At 35.5% G+C, this 21,158-nt stretch overlaps 1 pseudogene; it reads left to right on the top strand.

Annotated features, from left to right (window-relative positions):
• The first annotated feature begins 7,526 nt into the window (after window positions 1–7,526).
• Window positions 7,527–21,158, top strand: part of LOC122229166 — a 138,889-nt pseudogene continuing 125,257 nt past the window's right edge.

Below are 21,158 nucleotides of genomic sequence, written 5' to 3' on the forward strand. Positions count from 1 at the left end.
CCTCTAAAAGCTGTCACACAGTTTTCGAGATTACCCCTTGAAAGTTAGGTTTGCATTTATCTGACAGTGGCATTTATAATATGTGAACACCTTGAGCAAAACTTTCTGTCTACCAACTTGGTAATTTACCTTTTATAAACTCGGTTTCACATCAGATAGTCTAATGCATTTTGCCATTCATTATAGAATCATGTCTAGAGGCATATTCTTTTCTGGACTGTGTCAAGCATCTCAGCAATCTTGTTTTAACCTGAACATACCACTCCAACACATTATAACATAAAATGATTTGGAGGGTGTCAAGACCACTTCTGCCTCTACATATCTTCTCTTCCCAACTTAGTCTCAAACACTTATCTTCCAGAGTCTCACTGGAAGTTTCTATGGGACTGAAACAGAAGTACATTACCTGGAAGGTCACTCTATAAACAAACTTACTCTATGGAGTGGCTGGGTGGCTCAGTTGGATAGGTGCCCAACTTCAGCTCAGGTCATGTTCTCACGGTTTGTGAGTTTGAGCCCCACATCGGGCTGCATGCTGACAGCTCAAAGCCTGCTTGGTATTCTCTCTCACTCTCTCTCTCTCTCTGTGCCCCTCCCCAACTTGTGCTGTTTTTGTCTCTCAAAATAAATAAGTAAAACTTAAAAAAAGTAAAGAATGTCTCATTTTCATAACTTAGCAATGCAACTAACTTCTGAAGTTTTTAAGCAAAATAATAATAATAATAATAGGATTTTTAGATGACGTTTAGCTATCCTTATGAAATTACTTCCGATAAGTATAGTGATAGTACATTGACTTAATATACAGTAATATAATATTTTAGAAATTTCATTGTGTAACAGATTGAGACATAAACATGTGTCACATCACTATAAATCATTCAAAAGCCTATAACAACTTCTGACGTTTCTTAAAGCTCTATTTCCCTGTAACTTAGAGTTTTAGGTTTAATTATAGATCTATGATAAAGACAGCTGTAGCAGTTTGCCATTTTGATCTGCCTCAACTTTTTCTACTTTACTGATGATAGATTCCTCATTCCCGTAAGAAGTTCTTTATGTATCTGGACTTTATTCGTTTTTATTATAGAACAATAATGCATTGTATGTATATACAGCATTTTGTTTCTCCATTCAGCTGTTGGCGGACATTTGAGTTGTTTACGCTTTTAGTTGTGCTGTACTGTTTCCTAGTTTTTTCCTAGTTTCCTGTTTTCCTAAGTTTCTTAAGCTTTTTAAACAACCAAACTTTTCCACATCTGCTGCACCATTTTAAATTCCCGCTATCAATGTACAAAAGGGCATATATGTTTGTAATTGTTATATCTTCTCAGGTCATCCTTTTGTCAGTATGTAAAGATCTTTCTTTGCCCTTGTCATAGGTTTTGACTTAAAATTTATTTTGTTTAATATTAATCTAGCCATTCCAGCTCTTTGTTGGTTACTATTTGCATAGAATATTTTTTCCATCCTTTCATTTTCAGTCTCTTTGTGTCTTTCAGTGTAAACTGAGTCTCATATAGACTACATGTAGTTAGTTGTATTTTGGTTTTTGTACCATTATGTGAATCTTTGTCTTTTGAGTGGAGAGTTTAATTTTCATTCAAGGTAATGACAAATAGGGAAGGACTTATTTCTGCTATTTGACTATTTGTCTTTTGTATGTGCCTCATATGTACTTTTTGTCCCTCATTTCCTTCATTACTGCCTTTTGTTGTGTTTAGTTGATTTTTTTTATTGAACCATTTTGTTATCCTTCTCATATTTTTTCCTGCATAATTTTTAGATATTTTCTTTGTGGTTACCATGGAAATTTATTTAACATCTTAAACTCATAACAGTCTGGTTCAAAATGATACCAACAACTTTAACAGCATACAAAATTCTGCTCCTATACAGCTCTGACCCCCCCACCCTGCACCTTTATGTTGTCATTGTCACAAATTACATCTCTACCTATTATGTGTACAAGAGCTTAGATATACAATTATTCATTTGTCTTTTAAATTTTGTAGGAAATAAAGTGGAGTTACAAACCAAAACTACAGTTAATACTGGATTACATTTATGCCCATATATTTAGTAGAGATCTTTATTTCTTCATATGGCTTTGAGTAACTATTTAGTGTTCTTTCATTCCAAATTTAAAGTCTATTTTTTTGAGACAGGGAGAAAGAGGGGGAGAGAGAGAGAGCACACACACACGTGCACACGGTACGAACAGGGAAGTGGCAGAGAGAGAAAGAGAGAGAGAATCCCAAGCATGTTCTGCTGTGGGCACAGAGTCTGACATGGGGCTCAATCTCAAGAACATGAGATCATGACCTGAGCTGAGATCAGGAGTCAGATGCTTAACCTACTGAAGTACCCAGGTGCCCCTAGTGTCCTTTCATTTCAGTCTGGAGAACTCCCTTTAGCATTTCTTGTAGGACAGTTTAGTGGTAACAAACTCCCTCATTTCTGTTTATCTGAGAATGTCCTAACTTCTCCCTCATTTTGATGGACAGTTTTGCCAGCTGCACAATTCTTTTGTTCACAGGACATTTAATATGCCATCTCACTGTCTTCTGGTCTCCATGGTGTGATAAGAAATCCATTGTTAACTTTCTGAGGATCATTTGTATGATATACCAACACTATTTTTTTTTTTAAAGATGCTTTATGTAAGATTGAACATTTAGTGGCAGAATTAAAAAGCTGAAAAATTCTGGAGCTAGTAATTTTTTTTTTACTTTGTTGCTTTTACTCTTGGAACACGGAAGTAGCAGGGGTGTTAAGTAAGGTCTCAAATGTTTTCAGTTTGGAAAGACTATACCTTCACAATCAGTCCACACCCCTGTGTTCTGGGAAAGACTAGTAGCCCAGCTATATAAAAAGTTCTACCCAATGCTTTTTCAAAAAATACACTTTTGTCTTGATTAGTTTAATTATTTAAGTGGTAAAACCTTATTGCCAAGGTCTTCGTGTATTACTGAGGAAAATGCCAAAGAATTTTTTATTTTAGTTTTACAAATATTTGTACATGTTTGCCGCATATGTGGATGCTAAAACGTTGTTATTTCTAAGCAAAGTTTAATTTTGGCATTTGAAAAAATTAGAAACATTTATCAAAGATAGCCTTTATTATATAGAATGAAAGGAACAGCTTTGAATCCAAATGACAGCCCTGCCTTAGTTTAAAGCTAGGTTCTCTTTTCTGCTTATTATGGATCTTTGATAAGAAATACAATTGCTGAGAAGTCTGTTTTGCTTGCTGTTTGCTATGAGCATTGTGAGACCTTTCCTGATTGTAACCCGCTGTAGAATGGGCTGTAAAACTTCCTAAATGTAGTCTGATATGTAATGGAATGAGTGATTGTATACAAACTAACCGGCATTTCTCGCTTCTGTAAACTTGCTTGCTTAGCACATTCCTCACCTACCCCCTTCCCCCTTTCTTCCTCCCGCCACAAGCAAAAACCTCCCCTGTGCTATTTGTCTCTGTCTATAAAAACGCTATACCAACCCTAATCGTGGCCTCTTGCGTCACCGGCGACGAGTGCGCAGAGGACCAGGTTCGAACCTGCAATAAACGACCCTTGCCGCTTGGCTTTGACTTACGACTCTGGTGGTCTTTTGTGGGAGGTTTTGGAACTTCAGGCATTACTAGAATATATAATAACTATATATATAATATATAGTTATATATAATAAATATATTCTATATATAACATATAGAATATATAACTATATAATTATATAGTTTTATCAAACATATCAAACATATATAGTTTTATCAAACATGATAGTTTTATCAAACATATCATCAAACATATATAATATATATGTATATATATGTGTATATATAATATATATGTATATGAATATATAATAACTATATATAATATATAGTTATATATAACTATATATTCTATATAATATATATATAGAATATATAATAACTATATATTATATAGTTTTATCAAACATATCAAACATATAGTTTTATCAAACATATCAAACATATATAATATATATGTATATTTAATATATATGTATATGAATATATAATAACTATATAATATATAGTTATATATAATAACTATTCTATATATAAATATATAGAATATATAATTATATAATTATATAGTTTTATCAAACATATTATGATTATATAATCATAACATAGGTATAACAGTATAGCAATTATATTTATCATTTTATTATACATAAAGCAGAGAGTGTTACTGTATTGTCAGTTAATCTCCACTCAATTGCATTAATATAGATCAAAGAAATTACATTATATGTTCCACATCTACTCACATTTTCAGATCGTTTATTGAATCCACAAATATTCATTCAATGTCTGTCGGGCCAGCCCTGAGGCCTGTTTGCACTCACACCCATTCTTCCTTTGTTATGCATCCCAGATTGGCTGTGTTTACTTGAAAAGGCTCTGTGTTCCTGCGGGGGCTGACTCACTGGGGCAATGTTTCCCAGGTTCCTGGATAAGCTGTGTTCCATTTGGGTGGGTCAGTGTGTGAAGCTTACAGAAGATGGGAAGGCGATGGAAAAGATGCTAAGGTATTCCTCCCTCAACTCTTTCTTTCCATTAGGATCTCTATGCCTCCTGCTCCTGCTGGACTGGACAGGCCATCAAGGGTTCAGCTTCTGTCAGGTCTTACTCCTAAACTCCAACACATAGATGGCATTGCTGAATTTGACAGTAGTATCTTTTGTTGAAGAGATGTAGGAGAAAGCCTGCTTGGGATCAATAATTGAGAGAATGAGATGAAAGGAACTGGAAACAAAGCACATAGACAACTGTCAGGAGTAGTTTTGATGTAAATGGGGAGACAGAAGTTGGGTGGTAGCTGATGAGGGAGCATAAGGCAAGCTGACAGTCAACACCCCACCCCTGCCCCAGGTGGGATGTGTGCGGTATTCCTCAGGCACTCCTGGCTGCCCAAACACATTTGCCCCAAAACAAATGGTTAACTGATAGAGATCATAGTCCTGCAGGACCTAAGTCTCTATCACCCCTCCAGAGTGATGTGGGAAACAAAAGCAGAAGGAAATGGCGATAGAAGTAAATTTCCTTATAACCTACAGCCCACTGACAAATATTGAGGCTGGCAGTGTAAAATGTTTCTCCAGGAACTCCTTACTGTCTTAATGTTAATGCTTTGCTAGAGGGAAAAAACAACCTTAGCTTGACAATAGCTAGGCCTCCACTAATGGGAGTCTTCTTTAGCATATGAAAATCTCAATACAAACTTCCCCTGGACTTTATGACCCCCAACCCCATAGTATATAACCAGTCTCTCCCCATGGTCCCAGGACAGCTCTTCCTGCCCATGGGTCCTGTCCCCGTACTTTAATAAAATCGCCTTTTTGCACCAAAGACATCTACAAGGATTTTTTTATTGGCCATTGGCTCCAGACCCCACAAACCCCACTGTCAACCCCCAAAAAAACCTCATCAGTAGCTACCATGAGATAGATATAAGACCAAGAGAAAAATATAGGAGAAAAAAAATAGATTTTATTTTGATAGGGATGATCTGATATAGAGAGAAAAATTAAAATTTCCTAAAAAGAAGGGAGAATTGATAGAAAAAAAGTCCTTGATTATGTGAGTTTTAGGAGGGTTCTGCTGTAAAAAGGGGGCATGGACAATTTATCTGGACACTGGAGTAGCAGGTGGGAATACAGAGTGTGTGGGTACTCACATGGGCAAGGTAGTTGACAAAACAGCAATTTTTTTTGGACTTTTTTCACCACTCAGTGAGAAATGATAGTTAAATAAAAATATATAGAATAAATCTATTATGCTACCATATTTTAAGATTAAAATGTTTTATGAAATCTCTAGATAGAGCTTGAAAACAGCTATGCAAAATTTGCTTCAGATAATTAAACAGATAAATAGAAAGATTTGTGTGTGTGTGTATACATTTGAGATCTACATGTCACAAGTGACCTGATATATTTATATCATCTAATTTCACAATATATCAATCTAGTCAGAATGTACAATTAAAAAATCAGAAAATAAAAACAGAGAATAAACTTAAAAATTAAGAATTTTGAAGAGCAGTAATTATTTTAAAATCTATATTTTCTTTTTTAAAACAAATTGAAGAACTTACATGTCTAATTAATAAAAAAATTAATTTGCCACCTCATTTGTGTCTCATCAGAAAAAAATATTACTAGTTCTAATATTACCTTAAAAATGCCAGATGGGGGCAGCTAATGCTAATTAGCTTCATACATTTTTAAATAACTCACAATTTTAAATATTGAAAGATTATTTTAGGATTTTGAGCAACCAACTTTGTTTGCTTTTTTCACTATGTCATACTAAATGCATTTCTTAAATTGCCAATTGCTAAATAATATATTATTTTTTTTCTAAGTTTCTTACTTTTAAGAGAGAGCAAGCAAGCACAAGTCGGGGAGGGCCAGGAAGGGAGGGAGAGAATCCCAACCATGCTCCATGCTGTCAGCGCAGAGCCCTAGTGGGGCATGAGCTCACCAACTGTGAGATCATGACCTCACCAACTGTGAGATCATGACCTCAGCCGAATCAAGTCAGACGCTCAACCGACTGAGCCACCCAGGTGCCCCTTGTCCTCTATCATTATCTTATGATGTTATAGAACCTGGCCTGGATCACCTGGCAGAAGAACCAAGTGGCACTTGGAGATCTTGGAAGACAGGAGGTTTATTTCCAACCGGGAGCCTCAGAGGAGATCACTCTCCAGAGGTCTGAGCACCCAGCGCAAGCATGGGGGCCAATTTATATAGTCTGTTACTTCTGCATTAGTAATTTGGCATGGGCTGCAAGCAAGTGGAGCAGGAAGAAGAACCTGGAAGGGGAGTTGTCAGGTGGGGACTGGAATTCCCCTATCAGTGCTGTCAGCCATCTTATAATGTAATTTTTCCCTATCAATGAAATAATCATTAACTTCATGTAAGGATATCAATCTGGCCAATTTGGAAAATAGAATGATTTCACTTATTCTAAATTAAGTGATTTTTCAAGAAGAGTCTATGAAAGCTTCCAAAGAAGAAATCAGATATTATGACCATTAGCTATTGGTCATTAAGACCAAGCTTAGCAGTAGTCCAAAGCAAAGCATACTCTAAGCTATAACTGAGGTATTATCTGAAATATTGATAAGTGGTTTACATTAAATATCCTTCAATATGTCAAAATGTTTATATGTATTTTTATGTGAACCTTTATTTATAAAACCTGTCACACAGTTACATGTGTATCTGCATGAGTACACATGTGCGCGTGTACACACACACACACACACACACACACACACACACACATACTACAGAGCCCAGAGGTTTGAATGCTGCCCAGATGAGAACCCTGACTTGTATGATTGATTTGGAAAGTTTTTGCTTCATACATGTTTGGAATTCTGGACAGAACAGTATAATTATTCCTGCTTGGAAATAATTCTCAGTATATTGAAAGAATGAATAAATAATTGAATTTAGAGCAAGATATAGCGACAATGTATGTAAGACTTTGGATGGGCATGTATCGATCAGAAGAAAACTTTGAGACTCCAGTAATAGTGCAAGTAAGTTTGAGGTTCATATATAGGGTCAATGTATTTTGACCAATAAGCATCCTGGGAACCTAGTAAGGGACGACACTATCATAGGAATATATTGTAAGTTGATTTATTCTAAATCCTATAATTTAAAGAAAGTACCCACTTTAGAATGCACCAGGATATCAGAAAAGATAGTCCTAAGACGGAGTCTTGATAATGGATGGATTTCTTCCTGGATTCACTCTCTTTTCTCTCGAACTTTTTCTACCCTGGCTAATAACTAACAAAGACTGGAACAACTTTTCCCTCCTTTTATCTTAGGAAATAAGTGTTTATCAATATGGAGTGTCTTTTCATACAATGATGAATATATGCTAGCACAAAATTTAAAAAACAATGATGCAAGAAATTGTGTTTTAAGTTACTAAGCTTGTAATTGAATTTGAGGATCATCCTTTTGTGTCTATAGCATGATATTTGGACGTTGTATGTTCTTGGTAATTACATAACAGGCTACGATGAGTAAAAGTAATGAATGACTTCTGAATTTTGTGTGAGTCATTAAAACAGAGATAGTCTACTATGAGTAACTTAGTCATCTAAAAACTTTATGGTTTGACATAAAAACCTAATTTGTTGTATCTTATTTTAGCAGGAAATCACAGTTGTTAGTATAATTCCATAATATATCCTGGAAATAGTTTCCTTGCTTATGATAATATATGAGCTTGACTGTCTACTTAATCAATTATAATTATACTTTATTATACATATATTTTTCTTTTCCCCAGGAAATTTCTCTTATCAAACCATGACAGATGTATGCTCCATGACTTACCAATTAAAACTTTATGTGAATATATTGTAAATATGATAGTTAATTTTTCCTCTTGTTTCATTGAGCTAGAAATAAGAATATTACCTAAATAGTGTACTTCTATGTTTTAATTTCTTAAACTAATTATCTACCAATTTGAAAGAAAATGTGTAGGGAGGAATAGTACTGAGATTGTTCTTTTTTCATTTCACATTTATAATTATTCATGCATTTATGTGCATAATCTTTGGAATTCTGACAACGTATTAGTTTTTAAAACAAAGGCATTGCATTAATGTTTTTTCCTTCCTTTTTTGAGTTATAACAACGTCTAGCACCTATATTTTGTTAAGTGTTAGTCACTTATGCTAGCACTTTACCTACATTTACAGATTTAATCCTCATAACTCTTTGAGCTGCTCAGTGTAGGTTGTGAGCAGATCAGCAGCCTTTGTAGCAAGCATATGAGGTCTACATGGCAAAGAAGTGAGGGGACTATCAGATAAGGACTGATGCCCTCGGTTCAACAAGCTCTGAGGAAATGAATCATGCCAATCATCTTATGAGTCAGCTTGAAATTGTCTTTTTCCAAGACGAAGCCTTTAAGTGAGATCGCAGCCCCGACCAACACTTATATTACAGATTTGTGACAGATTCTGAAGCAAAGGGCCCACCTAAGCTGAGCCCAGATTCTTGACCTACAGAAACTTGAGGATAAAAATATATCTTATTTTAGGCCACATAGTTTTGGGGTCACGTTTTATATAGTAATAAATAATATATAAATCAACCCTGATATTATGTGGGAGGTGATTACACATGGGTATGAATAATGGACATGGGAAACACTGGGGTCATCTTGATGGTTGGCTGCCACAGTCCACCCTCTGTTCCTTAATTATTAATAATCATTCCTATATGCAAAATAAACTCACTCCATCCCAAGGTCTCCAAAAACCTCTAAGGCCTCCATTAGAGCAACAGTTCAAAATCCAGAACCTTGCCATTTAAATGAACAACAGGTACAAATGAGGCTCCTTACGTCCTATTCCTCAAGTTCAGCTCCATGAATATTCTCTTTACTTAATAAACTATTGAGACAAATAATCTAACCCCTGCACATCCAACATGCAATGGAGAGACAGAAACAGGACAACTAATATAAAGATTTTTGTTTGTAAAAGGGGAAAATGAGGTATATGAAGGAGTCACTGGTCCACCACAATTTTGAAATTCAGTGGAGTACAAGTTGGAATGTCCTTGATTAGATCTTAAGCCCTGTGAATAATTAATTCTCCATGATTTGAGATTCTGCTTTCTTTTTGAGCTCTTGGTTCCATTCTGATTCAACCTTCTTTTTTCATAATAGATAGCATGCATTTGCAGTAGAAGAATATTCTTAGCAACTTACTGCCAAAAGAATATGGGGAATTCAGATCTGGTTTTTAGTTTGTACTGTTTCTCTCCATTACAACATCTCAGATGATGATGTTTCCACAAATGTAAAAATATCTATATATCTATATCTATATATCAGTATGCTGGTCTTCTATGAATCTTGCTACAATTTATCCATTAGACAGGGATTTTCAACTTTAGTACTTTTGGTATGCTCGTTTTGGTATTGATATTTGCTTGCTGTGTTTGTGGGGACAATATGTATATTACAAGGTGTTTGGGAGCATACTGGCCTCTCCCCACTAGGTACCAGTAAGGCTTCTCCAAGTTATGATAAACCAAACATTTTCTTGACATTGTCAGAGATTATGGAGATGGAGGTGGGGGGTCTACGGCCATACCACCCTGAACGCGCCCGATCTCGTCTGATCTCGGAAGCTAAGCAGGGTCGGGCCTGGTTAGTACTTGGATGGAGATGGAGGTGGGGGCAGAATTTCTCCTCCTTGAGAGTCATTTGCACTAGACAAAAATTCTTTAAGTTAATTTCTTTTTACCTTGAGCTTCTTCTGAGATGCTTTAGGGACAATACCTTTATCCTGCTAATGAACTTTATTGCTCTTACTTGGGATCTGTGAGATAGACCCTTAATCTCTTTAGGGGAACTTTTATCTGAATAGTACTTTAGACCATTCTGAGATCTAACAGAACATTTTAGAGCCACACCTTGGCATCATCAATGAATCATATTTTCCTCACATTGCCCAGGATGTGATCTTTGCTTGGAAGCCATTTCTTAGCTATAGCATCATTCACTGCCTGGAGAAACTGAGACTTTTTAAAAAACTATCACGTCATGGCTCTTTTTTCCTTACTAGCCATTCCTTTAGTTCATCTGTCTTCTCTCATTTTGCTGCAAACGGCAAAAAGAAACCAGATGTTAAACACTTTGGTTGGGAGTCTTAGCAATTATATCATCCAGTTCATTCTGTTGCATAACAAAGCTCCTCTTTCTTCCACTTAACAATAATATTACCTCCCTTTACTTGGAACCCTCACCCACAGCCTTATCAAAGACCAGGAGTGTTCAAGTAATAGCTTCTTCAAGGCACTTCCGTCTTTAACTAAACACTGTCTGCAAGGCCCTCTTCCCAGTCCACAGCACTACTATCATTTTGGTTTTTGTTACAACAGCATGCCATTGCCAGGTACCCACGTACTACTTATTTTTTGCTACATAAAAAATTACCCCAACTTAGCTGAACGAAACAGCAAACATTTATCATTTTAAACTTTCTGTGTGTCAAGTGTTCTGGCAACAGCTCTGCGGGTTGGTTCAGTCTCAGTCTAGCACGTGGCTGCAGTCAAGGCATCAGTTGTTGCTTCAGCCATCAGCTGAAGGCTTGACTGAGTCTGGAGGGTCCGCTTCCAACCTTACTTCCATGGCTGTTGGCAAGAGGCCTCAGTTCCTTGCCGCATGGGCCTCTGCATATGACTGCTCACATTATGTCTTCCAAGAGAGCATTTGACCCAAGAGAGAGAATGGGTTCAAGACAGAAGCCACAGTGTTTTATAACCTACTTATCTAAGTAGCATATCATCACTTCTGCAGTATCCTATTTGTCTTGCAGAGCAGCACTGGGACAGTGCATTGGGGCATCACACAGAAAAATGAATTCTAGGAGGCTGGGATCCTTGAGGGCACGGGGGACGTTGGCTATCCATTACTAGAGGGGAATCATAGAATGGAAAAATATTGAACTCTGAGAGCCCAGAATGTAGTAGGCAATAAAAAATATATTTAATGAATGAATCTTTAATGAAAAAAACAGCCATTGGGAATTTTGTTTTAATTTTTCTTAATACTTCTAGGTAAAGCGCTGTTAAATGACATATCCTAATATTTTCCTCTGAATGACTTATTTTACTCTTACTACATCCTAGGATAGTAATAATAATACATTTGTGAAGCATGATTTCTTTTGTAGAGAACCTGTTATTTATTTTACAAAATTAATTATTATGGATATCTGGCCTTTTCCAAAATTCTTTCTGACATATATTTAAATTGAGTCCTAGATATTCAAACTCCTATTTCTTCTTTCTGTGAACTGAATTTGTTTTTTATGGTTTGGATATTAATCATAAATTACCTGATCCATTTTCATTTGTATGTATTTTATCTCTTAAAATATATTAAATTTCTTAAAGACACGATGACTGTTATTCATCCATATATATCCAAAATAATTGAAATCAGGATCCAATCTGAGACATCTGTTTTTGCATGTCCGTTGCAGCATTATTTTAATAGCCAAGATATGGAAGCAACCTACATGTCCATTGATAGAAGAATAAAGAAAATGTGGTGGATATATACAATGGAATATTATCCAGCCTTAAAAAAAGGAAATCCTTTCATACATGACAGCCTGGATGAACTTAGAGGACATTTTGCTAAGTGAAATAAGCCAATTCCTGAAGGACAAATTCTGCGTGGTTATATGAGGTATCTAAAATGATAAACTCAGACACTCAGAGTAGAATGGTGGTTACCAGAGCTTGGGGAAGCTGCTGTTCAATGGATATATAGTTTCAGTTATATAAAATCAATAAGTTCTAGAGATCTGTTGCACAACATTGTGCCTGTAGTTAACAATGCTATATTGTGCATTTAAAAATATGTCAAGAGGTTAGATGTCATGTTAAGTGTTCTTGTCACACACATACACACACAAACACACACAGTGTGTATGGACATGAAATAAATAGGCAAGTTCTTGGTTCCTAGAATCTAGAAATTCAAAATGTGTTTTATTTTCTTGCAGTATGAAAATATTTTGCCTGAATTATTATGAAGCCAGCTTCAGAAAGAGTTCACATAAAGTGAAGATATTAAACATAATTTCACAAAGAACTCTAGGATTCCTATTCAAATATACTGGTATAAAATCAAAGCAAATAGAGCTAAATAAATAACTGGAAAAGACAGCATACAAAACTCCTTAACATCCTCCAAGAAATTAATAACACTTAAAAAAAGAGTTGCTCAACAAAAAATCTGGCCCCTGGTTCTGATGAAATGTCACAAAAAAAGAATCCTTAAGAAAAATGTACTTTTATATAGCACAGTTAAGTGATTTTTTTGAATCAAATTTCCAGATTTCTACCAATTTACACATGTATGCATTTGTAGTAAAATTGCGACTTAACACTTCTTGTCTTTTTATCAATTGCTGCGTTGATCATAAAGTGTTGCCCATTTTTATCCAGAGATAGCTATACTAAACCCTGAGTAGGATCAAATAAAAACCAGACAACCTTGAAGGTGGAGGGAACAGAATTCTCTGTAACACAGGACCATGAAAATTGGATTCGACCTAATGGACCAAGAAAACACTTACTAAAAGTAAAATGGTATTGAGATGCCGTCTCAAAGGGATTAGATTATTCAGAAGACCCATTGTTTTGGGCTAACAACTCTACATTTTACCAGCTTCCCCTTCCTTATTTCTTGAACAAAATCTAGCTTTCTTGAGACCAGTTATTATGTGTATAAAATTTGATAAAAATATTTCAAATTAAAATAGAGTAACATAAAGTATTGAACCTATATTTATTTGTACAATATAAAGAAAATACATATAACATCACATACATTATATAATTATATATAAATATGTACCAATTATTATAAAAAAGAATCTCACTTTTTATTGTTTACCAAGTGAGATGAAATCTACTTCCCCATATATCTCAAAGCAGAACATATCGGTGTCTTTTCCTATCAGTGCACTGAACCTTGAAGCCATAATTCAATAGAAAAGGGGATAAAAATCAATTGTGCAGGTATGTGCCAAGATAATATAACTACAGACAATGGAGAAATAAAGTGAATCTTTTCTATTATTTGTAAATAACTGTCAGTTTATTACACACTTAATCATTTTCCCCAATAAAATATTTTACAAAAAAAATTTTACTGATAAAAGCTTTTTTTTAAAGTATATTTTATATATTTTACACAATGGTTTCCCTATGGAGTATCGTTTAAACAATTCATAAGGTGTAAAAGAAATGGCTTATAGAAATGATGAAGTGCATTTTTGTTCTGTAAGATCAAATCTGTTTGAATAGAATCATGTTAATTAATCCACTCTCTCTTCACATGGTAAACTCAAAACTGAAACTATTAAATCAGTCTACCACATAACTCATTGTACTATGTAAGATAATAATTAAATAATTGAAGGGCATTATTTGGTACCGATCACAGACAATTTACAGGGCAAAATACATACAACAATATTTTTACTTGTCCCTTAATAACACTGTCAGTAACCCATAAATGGTGATTTAACAGCTTTGCAGAGGCTCATTCATGAAGAGCAGGAGTAATGTACTAATAAGAGCTTGCTCTTTTAAAAGAATGGATTAAATGGCAATGCCTGTGATTATATCATAATGATTAACTTAAGTGAATCTAATGAAGCATATAGTGAATTCTTAATATCCATTTCAGGAGGAAGTGGGTTACCCTAGTCTACTTTGATCTCACTATGTTCAAAGTTTATTCTGCTAAAAAAAATTGTATGTGGTTTTAGAGATGAAAATAATCAGGCATCATGTGGAACAAAACTGAAAAGTGTAAAATAAACGTTTGCTGGCATATTTATTCAGGTTTCCCTGGCAGACGTTTTCTTATTCTCCAGCGGTTCTTTCCCACATTTTATCTTATTGAATCATCTTTCCTGTCCAAAGGCACATTTATATACATGAAGTGAACGGACATGGACTATCTTAGCTCTTCATCTCTGCTATTTAAATGACTAGCACCAATCACTGCATGACTAATTTGGTCTTGGTAGTTGGTAACCACTGTGAAGATTTTTTTTAATTAAATTTTTAATTTTAATTCCAGTATCGTTAACATACAGTGTTATATTAATTTCAGGTGTACAATATAGCGATTCAAAAATTCTATACATGTCCTCAGTGCTCATTATGGTAAGTGTGCTCTTAATCCCCTTCACCTACTTCACCCATTCCCCCACTCACCTCCCCTCTGGTAACCATCAGTTTGTTCTCTACAGTTAAGAACCTGTTTCTTGTCATTTTTTCCTTTGCGTGTTTGTTTCCTAAATTGCACATGTGAATGAAATCATATGGTATTTGTCTTTCTTTGGCTGACTTGCTTTGCTTAGCCTCATTTCAAACAGTGACAGTATCGTAGTCATTAAATGTTCAATTCAGATTTTACTCTTAACTGACAAGGAATATGTGGGGGGCAGTGGCTAATGTCTATAACCAAGTGATTTGCTAGTTAAAATAAGCATAGGCTACAGACGGGAATAAAAGTAAGGTTTATTTTTTTTCCCTATTTTGAGAAAACATATTATTTTGTGATTGTACAATAGACCCATTTATAAGAAGCAAAAACAATTATAAAACAATGCATGTACATGGTAAGAATTTAAAATAATACAAAAAAAGAACAAAACTTGCCTTCATAACACACTAAAACCCTACCTTCTAGAGTTTACAGATACAGTTCTTGTGTGTACTTACAGAAATACACACACACACACATATATGTGTGTGTGTGTATACACACACACACACACACACACACACACATATATATGTTGAAAACACACATATTATGCATACTTGTATGCATACTTTGTCTTACTTAACAGTGTTTTGGAGATCATTCCTTAACAGTATGAATAGATCTAGCATGTTTCCATTATACTGTTTAAAACAGTCTATATTACACGGCTATACCTTGAAATAGATCTTTCTTGATTCCGTAGGATTCTGCTTACTCTCTGTTAACATCGGAATCCTCCTTGTCTCCCCTGTCCTCCCTCTTCTCCTCATCCTCCCCCTGTTCCTGCTTATCCTCCATTAGGTCAGTTACAATCTCACAATTCCATTACCTCACGGTGACAATAAGTGAAAAGTAAGTTATTTGTATTTCTGTTTATTGTAAGGTTGATCAAAGCAAGTTATGTTGAAAGAAATTTATTCCACCCAAGGGAATGAAAAAGATATTTTACTTACGGTGTATTTTTGTTTATACATATGTGTACACACACACCAATAAAGGGAGAGAGATTGTAAGTACAACACAGTGGAGTGTTTTAAAGATGCTTTCCAGAGCAAGGCAGTTATGTTTTGGCAATCCTGACTAAATGAAGGGAGGCAGGCAGCTATAACCCTCAAGGTTATAAGACAGTGCTCACAGTTTCCACGGAGGAGCATCCATGTGGTATATGGTGCCTGGACGACGTGGACAATGGAAGGAAAACACAGGATATTGACTGAGATGTTGGTAGCTGACAGAATCTGCAATAGCCTTCAGTAGTCATCAGTGCCGGGAAGATGCCAGCTTTCCAGTGAAAGAAGTGTTGACCTGTGAAAGTGGTAATTTTAGGGACATTGAGTATCAAATAAGGCAACGTTTTTAAAGCTACTACTCCAGGCACAAATTAAAAGTTGCATTAAAGCAGATTTTTGTCCTAAGAAAAATCACTTGAATGGATCATTTTTGTTGTTCAGACTGAAGAGTAAGAAAAATCACTGAAAGGAAAAGACAAAGAATGTTTTGTGCCTTAGACTTATAGAATTTGGGATACAAAGTGAACCACTTTGAAATCTTTGATTATTCCAGGGCCATGATGGTTTTGCATGCAGTCTTCTAGAACTTTTGTAGTTTAAGCTTTCAGTGTAGGTGATCATCCATTTTGAATTCACATATTTCTGCATAGTGTGTAATAATGATCAATGTAAGTCTTCTGCCTTGAAAGGTAAATTATGACTTCCAGTGAAGGGAAAAATATAACTGGCCCACAGGTAAGTAGGAGGAAACATGTGTTCTAATTTGCCTGAAACAGTCATGGCTTATGCCTGTAATTTGTACATATATGTCAACAATATCCACTTTTACTCTCTAATATAACGCCATTTGATATTAAGTGGTCACCACGACCCACAGACTACCTTTTGACAGAGAGACATAGAGCTGCTCAGTGACATTTAGATTAAATAGTAGGTTGGGTTTAACAAGTATCATCTGAAACACAAAGAAATTCCCTCCTTTTTATTTTCTGTTCTGTATATCTACTCCTCACCACCACCTATCAATTCTCATTTTTAATGTGGTTAAAGGGTAATGTTAGAAATAGGGTTGTCATACCACTATCAATGTCAAAAAATTAAAAGTTTTAAAAGAAACAAAAGTAGAATGGGAATCTATTATTGTTAGCATTTTCTGTTTATTTTTTTGTTTGTTAACAAAAATAGACTTTGATTTGTTTCATCCCTGCATATGACTGTTCTCAGTTAAAAAGAAATAATAGTTTAAGCAAATAGACTTTGTACCTAACGAATCAAGTAATATTGTGAATTGCAATGTTTGGTCCATCATGGGTAGAAAGCTGGAATCAAAATCTTATTGTAGGTACACTCACTCCTTGGTTAAGAGTGGTCAAACTATAACCTATGTCTGTGTAACCTTGGACAAGATCCTGAATCAATTTAAATCTTTGTGCACTGGAGATATAAATAACCTATGGTTTATAAGTAGCTGTAATGATTGTTAGGAATATTAGTGAATGTAAAATATTTACCAGTATGTGATTTAACTGTTTATGTATGTTTGGTATAATTAATGATGGGATTTATTTCTGCCATTTTGATCTTTGTTTTGCATAATACATATGTCAATTTTTGGTTTCTCTATTCCCCCAAGTCTGCGTTCTTTTGGGTTAAATATTTTCTTATATGCTTCTCTTTCTGCTGCTTATTTAACTCTTTTGGAGTTATTGTCTTAGTGGTTGCCTGGGGTATTAAAACTAATATCTTAATTTAAAACCACCTAGTTTAGATAGATACCACTTAATTTCAATAGTGTACAAAAAATTTGCTCTAATATACCTCCATTCCCTCCCTCCTCCTTTGTGTAGTTATCATACAAATTACATCTTTCTAGATTATAAGCCCATGAACGCTATTTTATAATTATTGCTTTATGCAGTTTTCTTTTAAAACAGACAAGACTTACAAGAATGCATTTATATTGTCTTTTATATTTACTTATGTAATTATTTTCATTGATGCTCTATATTTGTGTGGATTTGAATTACTAAGTAATGTCCTTATAGTTTAGCTTCAAGGACTCCTTTTGGTGTCTGTTGTAGGGAAAGCTTACAGACAATAAATTCCCTCAGTTTAGTTTATCTGCAAATATCTTTGCCTTTATTTTTGAAAGACAGTTTTGCTTTACATAAGACCATTGCCTGACTTTTTTTCCTCCAGTAATTTGAATATGCCATCTATGTTGATTAACATTATGTGTCAATTTGGAAGATGTTTGGATGAGAATAACCTTTACATCAGTGAACTTTGAGGAAAACAGATTGCCCTTCATAATGTGTATGGGTTTTATCTAATCAGTTCCAAGCTTGAATAGAAGAAAAAGACCAGTCTCCTCAAGCACAAGAAAAATTCTCCAGCAGACTGCCTTCAAACTTCATCTGTACCATCAGCTCTCCTGAGTCTTGAGACTTCCAGCCCATACCACAGATTTTAGACTTCCTAGCCTCCATAACCATGTGAGTCATTTCTTACAATAAATCTGTTCATATATGTATATGAGATACACACATACACACATTCTATTCTGTTTCTCTGAATAATCCTAACTAATACAGATTTTGGTGCTAAGAGTAATACTAGAGGAACAAAATCTTAACTAAGCATGAATTTTCTGAATTAGTTCTAGAGTTCCTGGAACTGGATGTCTAATCTAATTAAAGACACTGATATCTCTGTTCCTAGTAGTAGAGTATATCCAGGGTGTGATAGGCAATAGCGATACATAAAATATCACCATTGAATACTCTTAATGAAACATTTGTAAGAAGCAAGGATATGAGTGACCATGTATATGATACTTTCAAACATTTGTGTCAAACTGCCATTTTAGTTGAACTGGGTAGATGGTACTGATATCACCAGACAAAATGGAGAAAGAAAAGGATGAGCTCAGGGATTAAAAGTCCTCACTCAAGTGCTGTATAAATGACTTGAAAGCTTCTACATCTGTACCAAAAAATTCTCCTATAGCCACAGGGCTAAGATTGCTAAAACCAAGCCCCGAAGCTTACCTTGTAAGTGGCTGATCTACAATGCGCATTGAATTCTCAGCCTGACAGCATGTCTAGCATTTAAGTGAGGGCATTCATTCAGGAAGAAATGTGATCCTATGTAGAATCAGCACATGTAGAAAGACCTTGAATGAAGCTGAGGGCATTAAGCCCCTGAATTCTGAGGAATCTTTGCCAATAGAAGCAGCCTTTTCATCCTTACATGAGGAGGCTAATCCTACTTGCCTCAGGAATGGTTTGCTTGGCTTGTTAAACAAGGGCTGAAAGTTGGCCTAGACTGCATGAGCTAGAAATGCCAGATCTGCCGTGGTTCATGGTAGAAGTGATTCAAAGGCTTAAGGATATCAGAGTGTTAGAATGGATTTATCATTTAAGACCTACTCACCCAACTGACAGAGACAAGAAGATATACCTTTCACCATGAATGTAAAACAGTTTTGTAAGGGAAGCCCCAGATCCTTGAAGAGTTCTATGATTGCTTTTTTTCTGAAGGATAAACCTTACAGTGGGAACTGTGGTCACTGATCTGGGAAACCTAAATGCAATGGGAGTAATTGGGTCCTGGGGTGACAGGGTCCAAGTGGTGGTATTCAATGCACGATTACAGTAATGGATGGCAGAGTCAAAGCAGCAATCTGTGTAGTCAGACCCATGCAGATCTAGGGGATTGGTTACTTGACCATGATGTTGCTAGAAACGAAATAGATATAAAGCCTACTAAACTCTTACCTGATTTATATAAGCAGACAAGTTCTAGATTGAATGAATAAAACTCTAGTTTTTATTGTAAAAACAGCAGTGATGGAACCATCAATCAATTCCTAGACTTGAACTAGTTTACAGATCCAGAGTCCCTTGAATGAAGGAATCCTGTGTTCCCTTGAGAAAGGACCTTGGGTGCCCTGCCTAAAGTTTTCTGTTAATCCTTGTCCCAGCCTTTCCAAAAGGAATTTAAGACCAGGTTAACTGTGTATTGGGGGGAAAGGAAATAATCAAACCTTTTGAGGACTACTGGATACTGGCTCTGAACTGACACTAATTCCAGGAGACACAAACATCACTATTGTTGACTCAGAAGAGGGGCTTATAGAAGTTGGGTGATCAATGGAATGTTAGTTCAGATCCATCTCACAGTGGGCTCATGGGTCCCTAATATCCCTGGTTCTGAAATACATAATTAGAGTGGAGATATATCAGCATCTGGTATAATCCACAAATTGGCTGACTAACCTGTGGAATAAGAGTAATATGGCAGGAAAGGCCAAGTGAAATCCACTAAAACTGCCTCTGTCGAGAAAAACAATAAACCAAAAGCAATGCCGTATTCATGGAGAGATTGCAAAGATTAGTGCCACCATTTGAAGGACATAAAGATGGTGATTCTCACCACATCTCTGTTCCACCTGCCTATTTTTCCTGTGCAGAAAACAGATGGATCTTGGAGAATAACATTGGATTATTGTGAGATTAATCATGCAGTAACTTCAACTGCAGCTGCTGAACCAGATGTGGTTTCATAGCTTTAACATATTAATACTTCCCCTGATACCTGGTATGCAACTATTGATTTGGCAAGTGCTTTTTTTTTCACCAGAAGCTTTTTTTTTTTACTGGAACCATTTAGGTTTCAGCTTACAAGGCCAGTAATATACCTTCACTGTCCTACCTCAGGAGTATATCAACTCTCCAGACTATGTTATAGTTTAGTTGGCAGAGATTTTGATTGTCTTTATATTCCACAAGGTATCACACTGGTCTATTACACTGATGACATTATGCTGATTGAACCTAATGAAAAAGTAGTAGCAATTACTCCAGACTTACTGATAAGACATTTATGTGCCAGGAGGTTGGGAAATAAATCTGACAAAAATTCAGGAGCCTTCTACCATAGTGAAATTTCTAGGAGTCCAGTGATATATACCACATTGGCATACTCTTTTAAGGTAGAAGATAAGATGTTGAAACTGGACCCTGCTACAATCAAAAAACAAACACAATACCTAATGGGTCCCTTTGGAGGTTAGAAGCAACATATTTCTCATCTGAATGTGTTACGCTGGCCATTTACCAAGTGTCTGAAATTGAAGCCCAGAAAAAGAAGAAGGGTCTGCAATAGATCCAGGCTGCCATGCTTTTCCCCTTGGGACATATGACTCATCAGATTCAGTGGTGCTTGAATTATCAGTGGCAGGTAGGGAT

Source organism: Panthera leo, chromosome A1 (assembly GCF_018350215.1).
Source record: "Panthera leo isolate Ple1 chromosome A1, P.leo_Ple1_pat1.1, whole genome shotgun sequence".
NCBI lineage: Eukaryota > Metazoa > Chordata > Mammalia > Carnivora > Felidae > Panthera > Panthera leo.